Source organism: Numenius arquata, chromosome 8 (genome assembly GCF_964106895.1).
Source record: "Numenius arquata chromosome 8, bNumArq3.hap1.1, whole genome shotgun sequence".
Lineage (NCBI taxonomy): Eukaryota > Metazoa > Chordata > Aves > Charadriiformes > Scolopacidae > Numenius > Numenius arquata.
In genome coordinates this window covers 44,246,792-44,261,480 of record NC_133583.1, presented here as the reverse complement: position 1 = coordinate 44,261,480, position 14,689 = coordinate 44,246,792, and positions in this window count along the sequence as shown.

Sequence of the window (14,689 nt, the reverse complement as noted above, 5' to 3'; positions counted from 1 at the left end):
TAATGATCAAAACGTAACGAGCTACCAGCTGCTGCTAATCACGTTCAGTTTATGCATTCTTGCTTCATTCTTATAGAGTATTATTGTAGAATAAATGCTTTCCTCTTATCTTACAAGAGAAAAAAAAATAAATTCTCTAGGTATTGTACTAGTGAATAACAAAGGAATGAACAAGCTTAATAATCTCCAATCTGGTTTTCCACCACATATAATGATAGAGATGCTGTGAATTCTGTGGACAAAGTACATGAAGAAGCACCCACAAGTACTGAAAATTTAATTAAAAGTCAGAAAGCCATTGCAATGAAGACTCAGCAGAAAGCCATTTATTTTTAAAATCTAATATATTCTTCATGACTAAAGGCTAAAGCACACGCTGACTTACACATTTAGCTGTAACTGATTTAAGCTACTTGATGATTTTTTTGCGCACAGGGTGGCGCTCAATTTGCAATGGAGTAAATTGGCAGAATTTAATTTGGTGGATTTTTTTAACTCTGCAAAAAGAATCCTCATTAAAACCTCACGATAGGCTGTATACTTTTTTCATCATTAACTAGCCTAACTGCAGGTAAAAGAGATACAATTATGGATTTATATAAATCCTATTGTCAATTTACAGCTCAAAGACTGGCGAGTTACCTCATTTTAAATAGGTTATTTTTTCCCCTTAACCTTTCTTTGTTTTAATGAGGATTTGGTTTGTCATTGTTGGGGCGCCTGTTTGAAGGAAAGTTTCTCATCATCTGAAGGAGATGTAAGGAATAAGGATAGAAGATCTGCTGAATTTCAAACCCCATCACAAACCGTGGCCTCAACATTCAGCCTTTAAATATTTACCTTTCCATGAGGACAGGCAGACCTCAGATGCCACTTACCCACCCTCTCAGCCCCACAACTCCTCTATTTCTCATTATGTGGGGCTTCTCACTTCACTTATGCTGTTTTCCCTTCCTTGCTGTGCTTTACCTAATCCCACCTCCTGCCAAAGCGCTACCAAATACTTTGTTCTGCCCCATTCAGCACTGCAGGCATCTCCAGGTTCAGTCCACATATGAGCTGTGTAGAAAATGGGTGAGAAGATGTGACTCAAACCCAGGAACTCCCAAAAGAAAAGGACAGACAGTGCTGTCGCTGAGAGACCCTTCTGCTCGATAGGAGGTCCCACCATAGTCAGTGAGGCAGATTCTCCGGTGACACAAACTGTTAAGCCTCCCAGTACAAGTTACAGTAGCTCAGCATCTGCCCCACTAAGTATTTTTCCATTAACTTCAAAGATTAACTAAACTTCTAGATTTAGTTCCTAGTCTCCAGGTAGGTTGACATGTTATGCAAGAGAAGGACTGTCATACAGCATGTTACTTCATAACAGCAATTGGGAATGTGACTACTACTGCTGTCCGACTAAAACACTGCCTCCCCTTTCCTCTACTGAGCTCCTCTGGCAGCTACTGAATAAGCCTGGGGTTTGAGGAACAACACGGGGAGGGAGCAAGTGGGTAGTGTCATCTTCCACCAGACTGTTACCCACCCCCTTGATTTGAACGTTTTCAGAAATTTGCTTACGAATTCTTCACTCGTCTTCATTTTAAATACTACCCTGCAACATATAAGAATGGATACAGCAAGCCAAGGGTAAAGGAATTGTTCCCATAAGCAGGCTGAAGAAAGGAGAAACACAAAGAAAAGGGATTTGTAAGAGGGGCTGGATTTTAACCTTCCTTGGGGTGAGGGAATAAGCGCGGCTACTACTCTAAGCACTTAGATGTTGAAAGCTGTTGTTTTTCCTCTTTGAACTTTTTACCAGATGTAGCAATTAAATGATAAAGTTGTCTTTAGCTCATTAGCTGATGAGTTAATTATATGCCAAAATTAACCTTTGTTAAGCTCTTAATAGAACCTCTTTTATCTGAGTAGCCACAGACTGTGTTAAAATTCTTAATGATCTGGGCTAAAAATCAATAATTTGTATGACTTCCATGTATGAACTGGGAATTAAATGTATCTTTAAAATGTACTGTAATGATAACCTCAAGCTGAAATTGAAATAAAGATATTCCTTGGTGATTTCAAGGACAACACTTTCACCAGTGCAGAGGCCGGGTAAGCCACTAAAGAATGTTGCCACTGGGGACAGCTCTCCTGCCTGCAGCGCAAAGATAAATCAAGCTGAAACTAAGACCAAGATTTTGGTTTTTCAAATATTTTTGTGCTGCAGCCCTGTATTTCACATTTATGATCTTCCTATACATACCAGTGTTCAGTCAGGAATGACTGTTCTCTCCTTTAAAAGCTGGAGGAGTGGATTCATTTCGAGACCTAATATACCCCTATCAATGATCAAAAGAAACTAATCATTCCCCCATGCAGAGAGCTGATAGATAATGTGCCGTGCTTTTCCCCATATAATCAATTGCTAGCAGATTTGACAAGAACTCAGCAACCATTCTGTAGTTCAGTTTGGGTTAAGGGTTTTACATTTAAAGGAGCAAAAGTCCTATTGTTTAACACTTAAAATATTATGTATTCGACAGAACAGAAGACAAATTAATAGCTCTTACTGGCTATTACATTGTATGGCTTCCATGTATAATTGGGAAAATATATCATTAAACTTATGCAATCCTCGGTCTGAAGTGTTAGTGATCAATAGTTTAATGCTTTTTCTTTTGTTTGGGTTCTCATTTCAGCCACCCACAGAAGCCACACTTCATATACCTTCTGGTAACAACTCTGAGACAAGTCATCTTTAAAACTGAGGACTAACTTTACTAATGAGGCCTAAAGGCCATTGAAATCCTCATGATTTCAGCAAGGTCTGGGCCAGACTTATCAAGAATTATTCTCCATAACCTTGACTTATACTGCGAGAAGCCAGACTGTCATCTTCAGGTTCGTTTTCTTCCCCTAATGCCAGAGAACAGTTCCTCCTTGAGAGATGGGCAAGCACGGCTCCCTGATAATGTTACCATGTGCCATGCCACAATGCCTTGCAGCCTGCAAGCCACACCTCAGTCAGCCTGTGTGGTAGCCCAGACAGAACTGAGATAATTTGCAAGCCTCTCCATCCATGTGTTAATTGTTATTAATTGGGGGGAAGAAAAAACAATAAAAATAATGGCAGTTCATAGCTAGTTTTCGGTCTGACAGCAAGTTTACTCTAAGTATTTGTGAGGGGGTGAAACAGGAAGAAAATAAAGAGAAGATTTCAGTTTCACAGTTAGGAATAAAACCATTGCCATAAAAGGTTTCAAGCATCTTCCAGCTAAAGGAATTATTTGCATATGTTTAACTGTATGGCTCTGTCTATTGATATTCACATTGCAACAAATTTATACAGGGTCCATAAGTTTAAGGCCTCCCAGACATGCCAAGATGCTGGAGAGTAGTCTGAATGGACTCACCACTGACAACTGGACCTCATAGTAGAAGGTACCTCCTTGGGTGCTGTAGCTGGGGTAAGTCAATTTGAACAGATAGGGTAAGGCAGGCTGGAAGATGGGAATTATCAGTCAAGATTGCTCTGCCAACAGGCACAGTTCGTTGTACCATAGCAGGCTGAAGGTTGTACTATTCCCTGAAGCCAGTTTGATAAATAAGAAGGTTATGGGTATGTGACTGTTCAAGCATGAAGAAATTTTTGTTGATATATTCTCAGAAGCTAATTTTTTTTTTCTTTAATAACCTGCAGGGCTACTCTTCAGCACGATTACCAGTCAACTCTGATAGCCTAGGCTACAACAAGCCAAATCACACTCCAGCTCTTTAAAAATCTGTTTTTGTTACTGGCTTGCTTTAACTGTGCATACGAAAGTGCAATATAGGCAAAGTAAAACTGAGTCTTTTCAGCTAACTAAGAGAGCAGAAGAAGTTATCATAGAAAGGTTACACCTCTTTAAAGATGCAAATTGATAATGGAGCTGTATATCAAAACAACAAGAGTACTGTTCATTTTTTAGAAGGTGCAAATTGCTAATCTTACTTGAGCCTTTTTTTTTAATACCTTACTAAGAGTTTCTATCAGTGAAATTTTACACAACATTAAACACTTAAAAAATACGAAATATGGTATGCTAAGGATACATAGCATTCTTCAGTCTCACTTCTGATACACAGTGATCTCAGCTACCAACTCCTGCCACTTCCACTGAGCACTGCAGAAGAGTAAAAATAAAAAATTATCTTTCCTACACCTATAGAATAAAGGATTGCATTTTGCCTCTCACTTCTCAATTTGCACAAACAGAGAGCATACCACCACAAAGGGGCTTAGGGAGCAGGACCTGTCTATGCCAAACATCAGGGCAGGAAGCCCACCCTGGGCAGGGTTACCCTTAGAGAGAGGCAGGCCACAGAGTCAGAGCATTTCTACGTACTTGTATGCAAAGTCCCATTTTGTTTTAAAGCATTTAAAAATCTGGTAAGGACACCAGAACACAGGAGAGCCTTATAGTTGGCCCAGAAAATTAAAGCCCTGAATGACAGCCCAGTTTCTGATCTAATGCCTCCCACCTTGGTCAGGTTAACTTGGTTTAATTTGATAAGTACTAATTAGAAACAACCTGTCTACCCACCAGTAATCAGCTGAAAAAGAAGCCTCCACAGACTTCACTTTCTTGTGTCTTACTGTGAGACATCAGACAAGGCACTAGCTTTCCTGCAGTGCTGAGCCATCTGCCTCCTTCCTCCCCTCTAAAAAATCAGGTTCTGCAATTCGCCATTGAAATGATAAGCTGCCTTAGGAAATTTCAGCTCCCCAAAACTCCATCTCACCCAGAGCTTGAATCTGTCACTCTCTCTGTTTTTTATTTTTTTTAATTTTTTTAACTACAAGCTCTCCAGCCCCTTGTGCAGTTCCTTTCGATTTCGTTTCTCACCTGCCTGACAAGAGACAGAAGTAGGAATTAGCATTGCTTTCACATCCTCCCCCTCTCCTCACATCTCAGGGCAGTGATGTTTCTCTCTTCATCAGACAACCCAGAACCTGACCTGGAGCTGGCTGGATGAGGCCACGGTTCTGCTCTCTAAGGGCCTTATAGCTCATCCAAAAGCATGCTGAAACTGCCCACAGACTTCAGTGGCCTTTAATCAATCTTGTGGCCACAGCATGTAGGGCGAGCAGCCAGAATGACTGTGACAGAATGTACCAAGTCCCTGCTCTGGGTACCAGATAGTCAAGAAGTCTGTTGGCTGCATAATTTGACCTAAATCCCCCAAACCATCACACTTTTCTAAAACTGGTGCTAGAGGCATTCATTTTGCTCTGCAGGCAAGGCAGGATGGAACACTAAATCAAGTCACAAAGCATTGTCGTTCCCAAAAATAAGCCATTTAAAGGACATCAATTTTTCAATCACAGTCTTTAGGCAGATAGTGAAACTTGGAGGCGTGTGGGATAAAGGCAGCCCTCATATACTTTGTACGGTCTCAGAAACACGGTGCTGAAGTCTCTAAGCATGCATTAGGGTAAAAGATCAGAAGGGTTGCTTAGACACTGATTTAACCATGCCTCTTTCAGGGCTCTAAAACCATCTTCCTTCTCCTGCATCATAAAAACCATATGTGGCAAAACACAGACCCACGCCAGTTCTGCACTGAGGCTGGAGGAAGAGGCACCTGAACCTCAGAGGAGTGGCATGCAGGCAGTGGTCTCTCCACTCCTCCACCAAAGCCTTTATCTGGCCCACTTAGCTAGTCTTCAGAACCTGTCCCTGTTGCTCAGTCAGTTCTCCTGCTGCCCCTTTGACCAGTCTCCTTGCTAGGCTGGGTAATATCATTCTGCAAATTAACTTTATAACAGGATCAGTCACAGAAAAGTCTAAGTTGAACCTTTGACCCTACGCAATTGTCTCTACAGGGATATGACCGGCTCCTGGTTTCATGAAGCAAAAACTCAGCTTGCATGGGCAAAAATACTTTCTTTCATGACAGAAGTTTGCAATGATGCACTGACCAAAAAAAAAACCAAGAAGAAATAAATGGTTTTCACTGGGTTGTAAAACTGGTAGAAATACAAAATATTCTAGCTTTATGTATAGATGAGATGTCAAGATGATTTGAAATACTTCTTAGAGGTAAGAGGGGGAAAGGATGAATAAATAACATACAACATGTGGAATGTAAAGAAGCACTGTAATTTCCTTCATTTTTTCACAGAACAGAAATACATAAACATGAACATGCCAGGGATAAGACATGATGCTAAGCTACTGCAGTGATATGTGCTTTGGGTACATGGGTAGGTGGAATGGATGGATCCAGAACAAATGCATTACACCTTATTTGTTATGTGTCTCCATCCATATGTTATTTCCCACTATCCTTAGCAGATTCTCTTATACGCACAGAGTTCAAACAAAATTCTGAATGTTACAAATGCATAAGCCAGAGTGAGATTCAGTTAATGGAAAAAGACCAGGCTATCACCCCAAAGTTGCCTCATTCTTTGCTTGCTCTTTTCTCCTCAAAAACACAAGCTCCTTTTTACTTTAGTGGACCAAGGAGACCACATCACCTCATGACTCTACTCAATTTTCAAGTTTTTTCAATTTCGGCTTCTAGAGGCCAATTGGACTAGAGTAAGACAATTATTGTCCTGCTTGCTTGTGGTGGGTTGATCCTGCCTGGACGTCAGGTGCCCACCAAAGCCAGTCTATCACTCCTCTCTTCAAATGGACAGGGGAGAAAAAATATAACAAAAGGCTCATGGGTGGAGGACAGGGAGATCACTCACCAGTTACAGTCATGGGCAAAACAAACTCAACCTGGGGAAATCAGTTTAATTTATCACCAATCAAATCAGAGAAGGACAATGAGAAATAAAACCAAATCTTAAAAACACCTTCCTCCCACCCCTCCCTTCTTCCCGAACTTAATTTTACTCCCATTTTCTCTATCTCCTCCCCTCCAGCAGTGCAGGGGGATAAGGAATGGGGGTTGCAGTCAGTTCATCACATGTTGTTTCTGCTGCTCCTTCCTCCTCAGGGGGAGGACTCCTCACACTCTTCCCCTGCTCCAATGTGGGGTTCCTCCGATGGGAGAGAGTCCTCCACAAACTTCTCCAACATGAGTCCTTCCCACGGGCTGCAGTTCTTCATGAACTGCTCCAGTGTGAGTCCCTTGCATAGGGTTGCAAGTCCTGCCAGCAAACCTGCTCCTGCGTGGGCTCCTCTCCTCACAGGACTACAGGTCCTGGCAGTAACCTGCTCCAGAGTAGACTTCCTACAGGGTCACAGCCTCCTTCAGGCACATCCACCTGCTCCAGCATATCCAGTGGATATCTGCTCCACTGTTAACCTTCATGTGCTGCAGGAGGACAGCCTGCCTCACCATGGTCTTCACCACTGGCTGCGGGGGAATCTCTGCTCCAGCACTTGGAACAACTCCTCCCCCTCCTTATTCACTGACCTTGGTGTCTGCAGAGTTGTTTCTCTCACATATTTTCACTACTTTCTCTGGCTGCAGTTGCCTTTGCGCAGTTTTTTTTCCCCTTGTTAAATATGTTATCCTAGAGGTGCTACCACCATTGCTGATGGGCTCGGCCTTGGTGGGTCCATCTTGGAGCTGGGTTGCATTGGCTCTATCAGCCATAGGGGAAGCTTCTAGCAGCTTCTCACAGAAGCCACTCTGTAGCCCCTCTACTACCAAAACCTTGCTACACAAACCCAATACATTGCTATATCCTGTAGAGAATTCTGTATATTTGTTTGTATGTACGTATGTATGTTTGTACCTGTACCTTTACCTGACTTTTTAGGTGTCTTTTTCATGACAGTCAGTATGTCTGTAAGCACATGCTTTGCCTACTGGCTGCAATAAAGTGATCACCATGGAGGGAACAGGACAGATAAGAAAACAACACACCCTGTCTTATTAAACAGTAATCAGCACAGTTGATTGAACAATTACACACATATACAGAAAAACTAGCGTTGCCAGTCACCACTGTGAAACCATCACCTGTAACCAGTGCGGCTCATCCTAGATACACATCAAACCTCACGGAGGTAACTGCACTACTCCAAGTAGATAAAACCCACATGCCTATTTGTGTGATGTTTCTGTTGCAACATCAGTCTGCAGTTCTCCTGAGACAGCTTCTGTCCAGTGACCCATACTGAGCAAGCCATGACCACATAATCTTCCACTGCAGAGCAAATATCAAGCCCTGAGTTTCTCATTGCAACTCGTTCACAGATGAGACCTAGTCCAGGCACATCTACACATATGGCAATTGTTTCTCACCTGTGCAGTGCAGATAAGGACTTAAATCCAACTTTTTCTACATTGCTGAGTCACAAGTGCTATGTCTGCACAGTCAAATGACAATCCAGCCTTTGCCTTCTTATAAGTAATGGCCCAGCCATTTGGATAACATATTCTGCTGCTCCACAACATGTTACTCACCTTGGGCTGCAGTCTGCCTGTAACTCAGCATCCTTGACAATGTCAGTTGGTCCACCTGGGATATGGATAACTGAAGGTGTGTGAAGACTCATCTTCCTGGAAAGAGTACAAGCAGTCTTAGAGCAATCATGAATGTGCAGTTGAAGACTCAACACCTGATGGTGGCTTGGTTGAATAAATGGTGAATTAAGTATTAGTTACATACTTACAATCCCTACAATTATGGAGGCCTTGTCATCATCCTCTTATGGAATGTGATTTAAATTAACAAATCTGACCAAATGAACCTGGTCTCCTACAGAAGTAACTTTTTTAAATTACTATAATCACTGTTTTAGCTAAAGTCTTTACAATTAGGTACAACAATTTCTTTGCCTGTAATTCACAAAGCCAACAGGCAGTTAGAAAATTTTTTTCTGTTTATGTGGTTGTCAGACTTTTAATAATTATATACCACATTAAATTAGCTGACTCTGCTGTTTCGTCCAGGGTTCAGAAAAGGCTTTTGTCTATGACTTAACTGTTTTTTCTTCATGAGAGGAAGAAGGATTCAGACAAAATAAAATTAAGACATAGATGCTTTAAAGGTGGCTAAGGCTCACCGGCAGCTTCTACCATTGCGTCACTATCCCCGTGCTTTGTAGTGAATCATTTTGTGTTGCTCATCCTGCTTGCCTAGGCCAGTGGAAGCCTTTTCTCTGTCTGTCAAGAGTAATCCTAATATTAGGAGACTCCAGGCAAAGGATTGAACATGGCCTGGCACTCCCTGTAGCTGTTTGATGCTGATTTCACAGCCATTGAATGAGCCCTTAACCTCGTCACTCGCAGCTCCTTTTTGGCAGAATGTCAGGTAACAAAATTGGCCTTGAGAAATGCCAGACTTTGCCAGTTCCTCTTCAACAGAAGATCCAGTTGTTTCGTCAGCAGTTGTTCAGCCCTTGATATTCCCAGGTCATTTGCACTAAGCTCAGCAGAAGTGGAAACACTGTCCCACACTCTATTTCACTTGTGCTAAACTACTCTCAAAATTGCTAGGGTAAGAGTCTACCTCAGCCGTAGGATTTTAAATATAATCCCATTAATTCTCAAAACAAGTATTTTGTACCATAGAGGAATCAACATAAATAAATAATTCACTTGCTAGCTTGGACTATGGTGATACCAATAGGAATTGGTTAAAATCAGGCAAGGAAAGAAATAGTGACTAGTTCTAACCTGTAAAAATTGGGGAAAAGGTATTTCTAGGCATATCCGCAATGGAGAGAAAAATGGTGAACATTGTTACTTGAAAAACACACCTATTTTTTTTATTAATGCTGTCTTTTTTATCAATATGCAAATTAGTTACTATACCTGTTAACTGACTAAATGCACAAGTCTTTTCCATACCTAACTAACCCTTAATAGACTCAGTACCTGTCAGTCACAGGTCAACATTTCTGACCTAGTAGGCTTTGGAGACAGTTTCAAACTTTTAATCCTCAGTACCTCACAGTAAATTGGGGTGGATTGTTGTTTATATGTTTGAAGTACCTGCTGATGAGGTCGTCTCGTGGAGCTAATGCCATGAATATGGATTCTCTCTCATGGTTCATGTGTTTATTCAATAAGAGCTCCATTTCTTTCCCATTTAGTTTAGTATACGTATCTATATATGTATATAGATATGTATTTCTTGGCTGGGGAGGGGGAGGAAAGTTTCTCCAGCTTCTCTTGAAACTCTGCAGGGTGCTGTTTCAAATCGAAAGTCCTTAATTATTACTAAGCTTCCTTCATGTGTATGTTATGCTGACAATCCATCTTCACATTGATAGTTATACTGAGACCAATAAATCCACGTGCAGTAGCCTCCAGGGTGTTTGTTGTGTTATTCAGTAACATGTAACAAGAACAGCATGTGAAAGTCATCATTTTGAGGGTTTTACCAACCTGTCTCCGAGACCCTCCCAAAAAAGAAGAGGATGCTGGTTTCAGACAGGAATGAATTGCCATGACCATGTTTCTGAGCACACACTGGTGCCCAGTAGACTCTGCAAACCAAGATGGTTCTGATGGATTTATCTCCTGTCTCTGACACAGGGGCCCTCTACTTCCAAGGCTGCAAATCATCAAACATAATGTGGTAAGATGAAAATCCTGACCTTTGGCACCATTCAATGAGCAAACTGCAAGAGTGTGTGCCCTTGATGATGGTCTGTCACAGGGATGCATGCTGGCTCCTCCATTCCTTCAACATCCACAGGGGTGATGCCTTTATTCATGGACAGTTACAGCTCAAGAGCAAGGTTTCTCCATCATTAGTGACAACATTGCTGATTTTTGGATAACAGCAGCCCTGGAGGTGGAACAGACAGAAGCAAGGATGACAAAATGCCAAAACTGGTACCAGCATGCAGGTGCTGATTTCTACTCACCCTGAGCAGTGCTAAAATCACACAAGGGCAGGCCAAGAATCCCATGCAACCCGTCTGTGACAGATACCTTGGTCCTGTGACTGAACACTGAAACCAGCATGCCTCCAGCAAATGTTCATGCCTCCTTGCAGGGCTCCACAGCTGCATCCCACTTGCACATGATCCAGGGAAGAGTCAGAGGTGGATCTCTGCTTTCACTACTGAACTTTTAAGCAGTGCAAGTGGTAGAGAGCTGCTGAACATTTAGATATCTGAGGCCTCTCCTCCAGCCCTCTAACCCCACTCGGAGTAAGCATGTGGGGTTTTCGAATGTGCAGCTCTTGATTCACAGGCTGGATGTGGGGTCAGGGCTATGGGGGCTCAGTGGGGCTATAGCAATGTGACATAACGTACAGCAGCATGTAAAGGTCACTGTCATTCAATGGCGAAATCAATACACTCCTTCAAAAACCTATTAGGCAAAATATAGACTGCGACAGGAAGTTTAGAAGACTACAATAGAGGACACACCGCTGTGCCTTAGATCTGAAGCACAGCTATGCAAGTGGGAGAGCACTTTGCAGAGAGCAGTCTCCATTTACACTACAAGGACAATTTCTCTCTCACTGACTGGAAGCTCAAGAATTAGCTAGAGCATCTCCAGGGTGCTTCTGAATCATTCTGAAATCAAAAATGAGAATAAACTTGGGCAACTCAAAGAAAAGGGAAAACACAGGAGGCAAAAGGACATGGAAAGCTTCCCGAGTCAGCTCAGGCAGCCAAAGCCACATTACAGCTTGCCAAAACAATGCATCTTCCAAGTACATTCACGTGTGCAAGATTCTTCTCATTTGTGTTACTTTGTCACAACGACTTTCGCTGAGGAGTCCTTTTCAGCCCTGCAGCCCCTTCAAACATATTTGCCAAAGACAATAAGATAGCAAAATGTGAATGAGTTAGCCCTGTAGCTGTACATCACTACACAGATGTGAAGAAAAGACAAGTACAAGATGGTTTTAGAAGAAAACTGAAGTGAAAAAGGTAAATGTGTTGTGACCTTAGATCATGCGCCACTATTTTCTGAGGTAATCTTTACTGAATTCTTCTTTCTGGCTTCTTGATTCTTGTTTTGCTAAAAGTTGTACCATTCCTTCCTTCCTGAGCAGGCCATTGGATGCAGCCTTTTCTCCCCAGCCTTGCATGCTTCCGTCACCTCAGAGTGTGCGTGCACTCCCGGGGGCTGTACGCTTGTCTGCAAGCATCACTGAGAAATGGAGAACAAAGATGAGCAACACGAATTTCCTCCTGACAATAGAAGTTTTTTTCCTATTGCACTCTCAGCATTAAGCTGCTCACTTAAAACTGTTTTTATGAAACATCAAATGCCTTTTGTATTAGTATAACAAAATAATATAATCATCTCTTGTGCACGTACAGTGAGGAACTGCAGTATCAGAAGATCTGCTCAGCTTTGTCGTCCCCTCTTGCCTTTTTTTCTTTTTTCCTGGAAAGAAAACAAGCTGAGACATCACAAATAAAATCACCTACCTCTGGAGCTGCTATTGATACTGCACTGCACCTTAAATGTTGCTCTACCAGAAAATTCTTCTGACTTTTGCTAATAATAGCCAGCACAAAGTTGGCGCAGAGTATCATCATTATTTAATGACTGTAAAATAATGGTCTGTTATAGGTCTGCTTAAGCATTGCAAACCATCAGGAAAGACTGGAATTTTGACAATACATTGCAGGTAAATGGCTACTAAGCACCTGAGTGCATTTTATTCCACAGAGAGGCTGAAAGTCAAGGAAAGATACAAAGCAACATCTCCTTCCATAACACAGTTTAGGTATGGTCTGCAAAGGGCACATGCATTTCAGTTCTAGTTGAGATTTGAGTTAAAATGGCCCCCCAGGGGTATTCCTCTTTGGTTCTACCTTCTTCGGCTTTTGTAGGAGATCAAATTCCTCTTCACTGAACAGAAGGAAAAAGAAGGCATCAAACTTTCCTCCATGTTAACAGTCAGGTTAACTCTGCTGTACTTCCTCAAGCCTCAGTTCGAAAGGGAAGTAATCTTTTTGGAGATAACAGCATCTTTGATATAGCTGTGATATTTCCACAGATGGTACTCTTCCTGCCTTGGTTGCACGAGGCACTCCATGTACTTTAAAAACCTTTGAATTTGTAAGTATTTGTTGCTAGGAGTACAACAATGTGCACTGGGAGACACTGGTGGGGAGAGCAGCCTGCAAGCTCAGGGTGGCACAGGCACCCCAACAGCTGCAGGACCCACAGAGCTCCCTAGCGCTGCATGGGCCCTGCATGGCACTAGGTTTCAGCAGCAGACAGGGACATTGGGGTCCAAGGTTTTAAAGCAGAAATTTCCTGTCATTTTAAAACATAAATTAGAGATTACAGATAGTATTCTGCTTAAATTGAGGATCAACTCTAAAAAGTGGCATCGTAGACCAGTACAGTGCAGCCCCATGTTTATTGAGTCTCAGTAGTTTACAAATAAAATAAAATCTGTTTGTAAGCTTTTAAAATACATCCTCTTGTAGCCACTGCAAACTCAGTTTAGAACCCGCAAATCAGGCTGAGCTCCACCTGCTTCGTGCTTCAGCACCTGTAATAAAAGTTAACGGTCCAGTTGTTGGCCTCCCCTCTACTTGAACGCTGTTTAAGCCTGCTGCAGAAATACAGGAGGTGTAACCAAGGACCACCACTAGATTTGCAATTGAAACTTACTTCCTATTCATACTAACAATACTCTAGTCAGAATAAAACCCTGATTACTCTCATATAGTTGTATTGGTTCTGTAGCTGGAATAAATAATATTAAAACCTTAACTCTGCCATTAAAGTAAGCAAATAGGACTGGAATACAGGAAACGGGTCTGCAGAGTAAATAAGTGCTGCTTTGATCTACTGCTTTTAGGAATACAAGACGTGTTAAATTCAGCTCCTAAGTGGAAGAGGGTCAGCAAGCAGAATTTCCACAATAAAAGCTCTGTGGTTGCAGGTGTTCAGTCATATACATCATCTCCTTCCCTGAAGATGAATACCAGGATTTGTGATCAACTTGACACAAAAGATTGTACTGCTCACAGCAGGATTTATTTACATGATATCCTCTGAGAAAGATGCTCTCTTTCTTCCTCTCTCTCTCCCTCTCTAAAATATGGCCAGCAATACAGTGCCTGCACACTCTTGCCATTTGATCCCATTTTCAGTAGTACATTTTATTTTCAGGAAAGACTAGGATATTCTCCCACTTCTACACAGTATTGCTTGACTGAAATATTTGCCTCTCTGCCTTTCTCCTGATATCAGAAAATTCAAGTTCAAGTTCCTGCATCCTAAGTCTTGACATCTAAACATCCTCATGACATATCTGGAGAGTCCTGGGATCTATTTCAGACTTTCCACCTGAAAGGCCACCCTGGGTCTGAGAAAGCACTTGCAAAAAGTTTGGTTCCAGCATTTCCTTAATAAAAAATAATTTTTAAAAAAGATAAAATTGAAGTTACTGTTTATCCCACCTTTAATGAGCTGAAAGAGGCCAAGATCTTACCTCCAAATACAGACGTGTTTTATTATCCCTTTATCCTGTTTCCATTACTTCCAGTTCAGTATATCCTTAGTCTCTAAGGCAACTCGTCAACTGAAAAACATGCAAGCAAAGCTCAGAAGGTATTTCATTTCAAGTCACTGCTGAGCCCACTGGAGCAGTTGGTGGCTTGTCCCGTGTTCCAACACATCCTCCCAGACTGCAAGCATGGGGTTCCAGCTCCTGCTCTCCCTGTCTGTCTTTGCAGGGCCTCTCCTCCACACAAGCTTCTGCCTCAGGATTTTGGGATGGAGCTACAGGCTTCTTTTAAATTTCCCT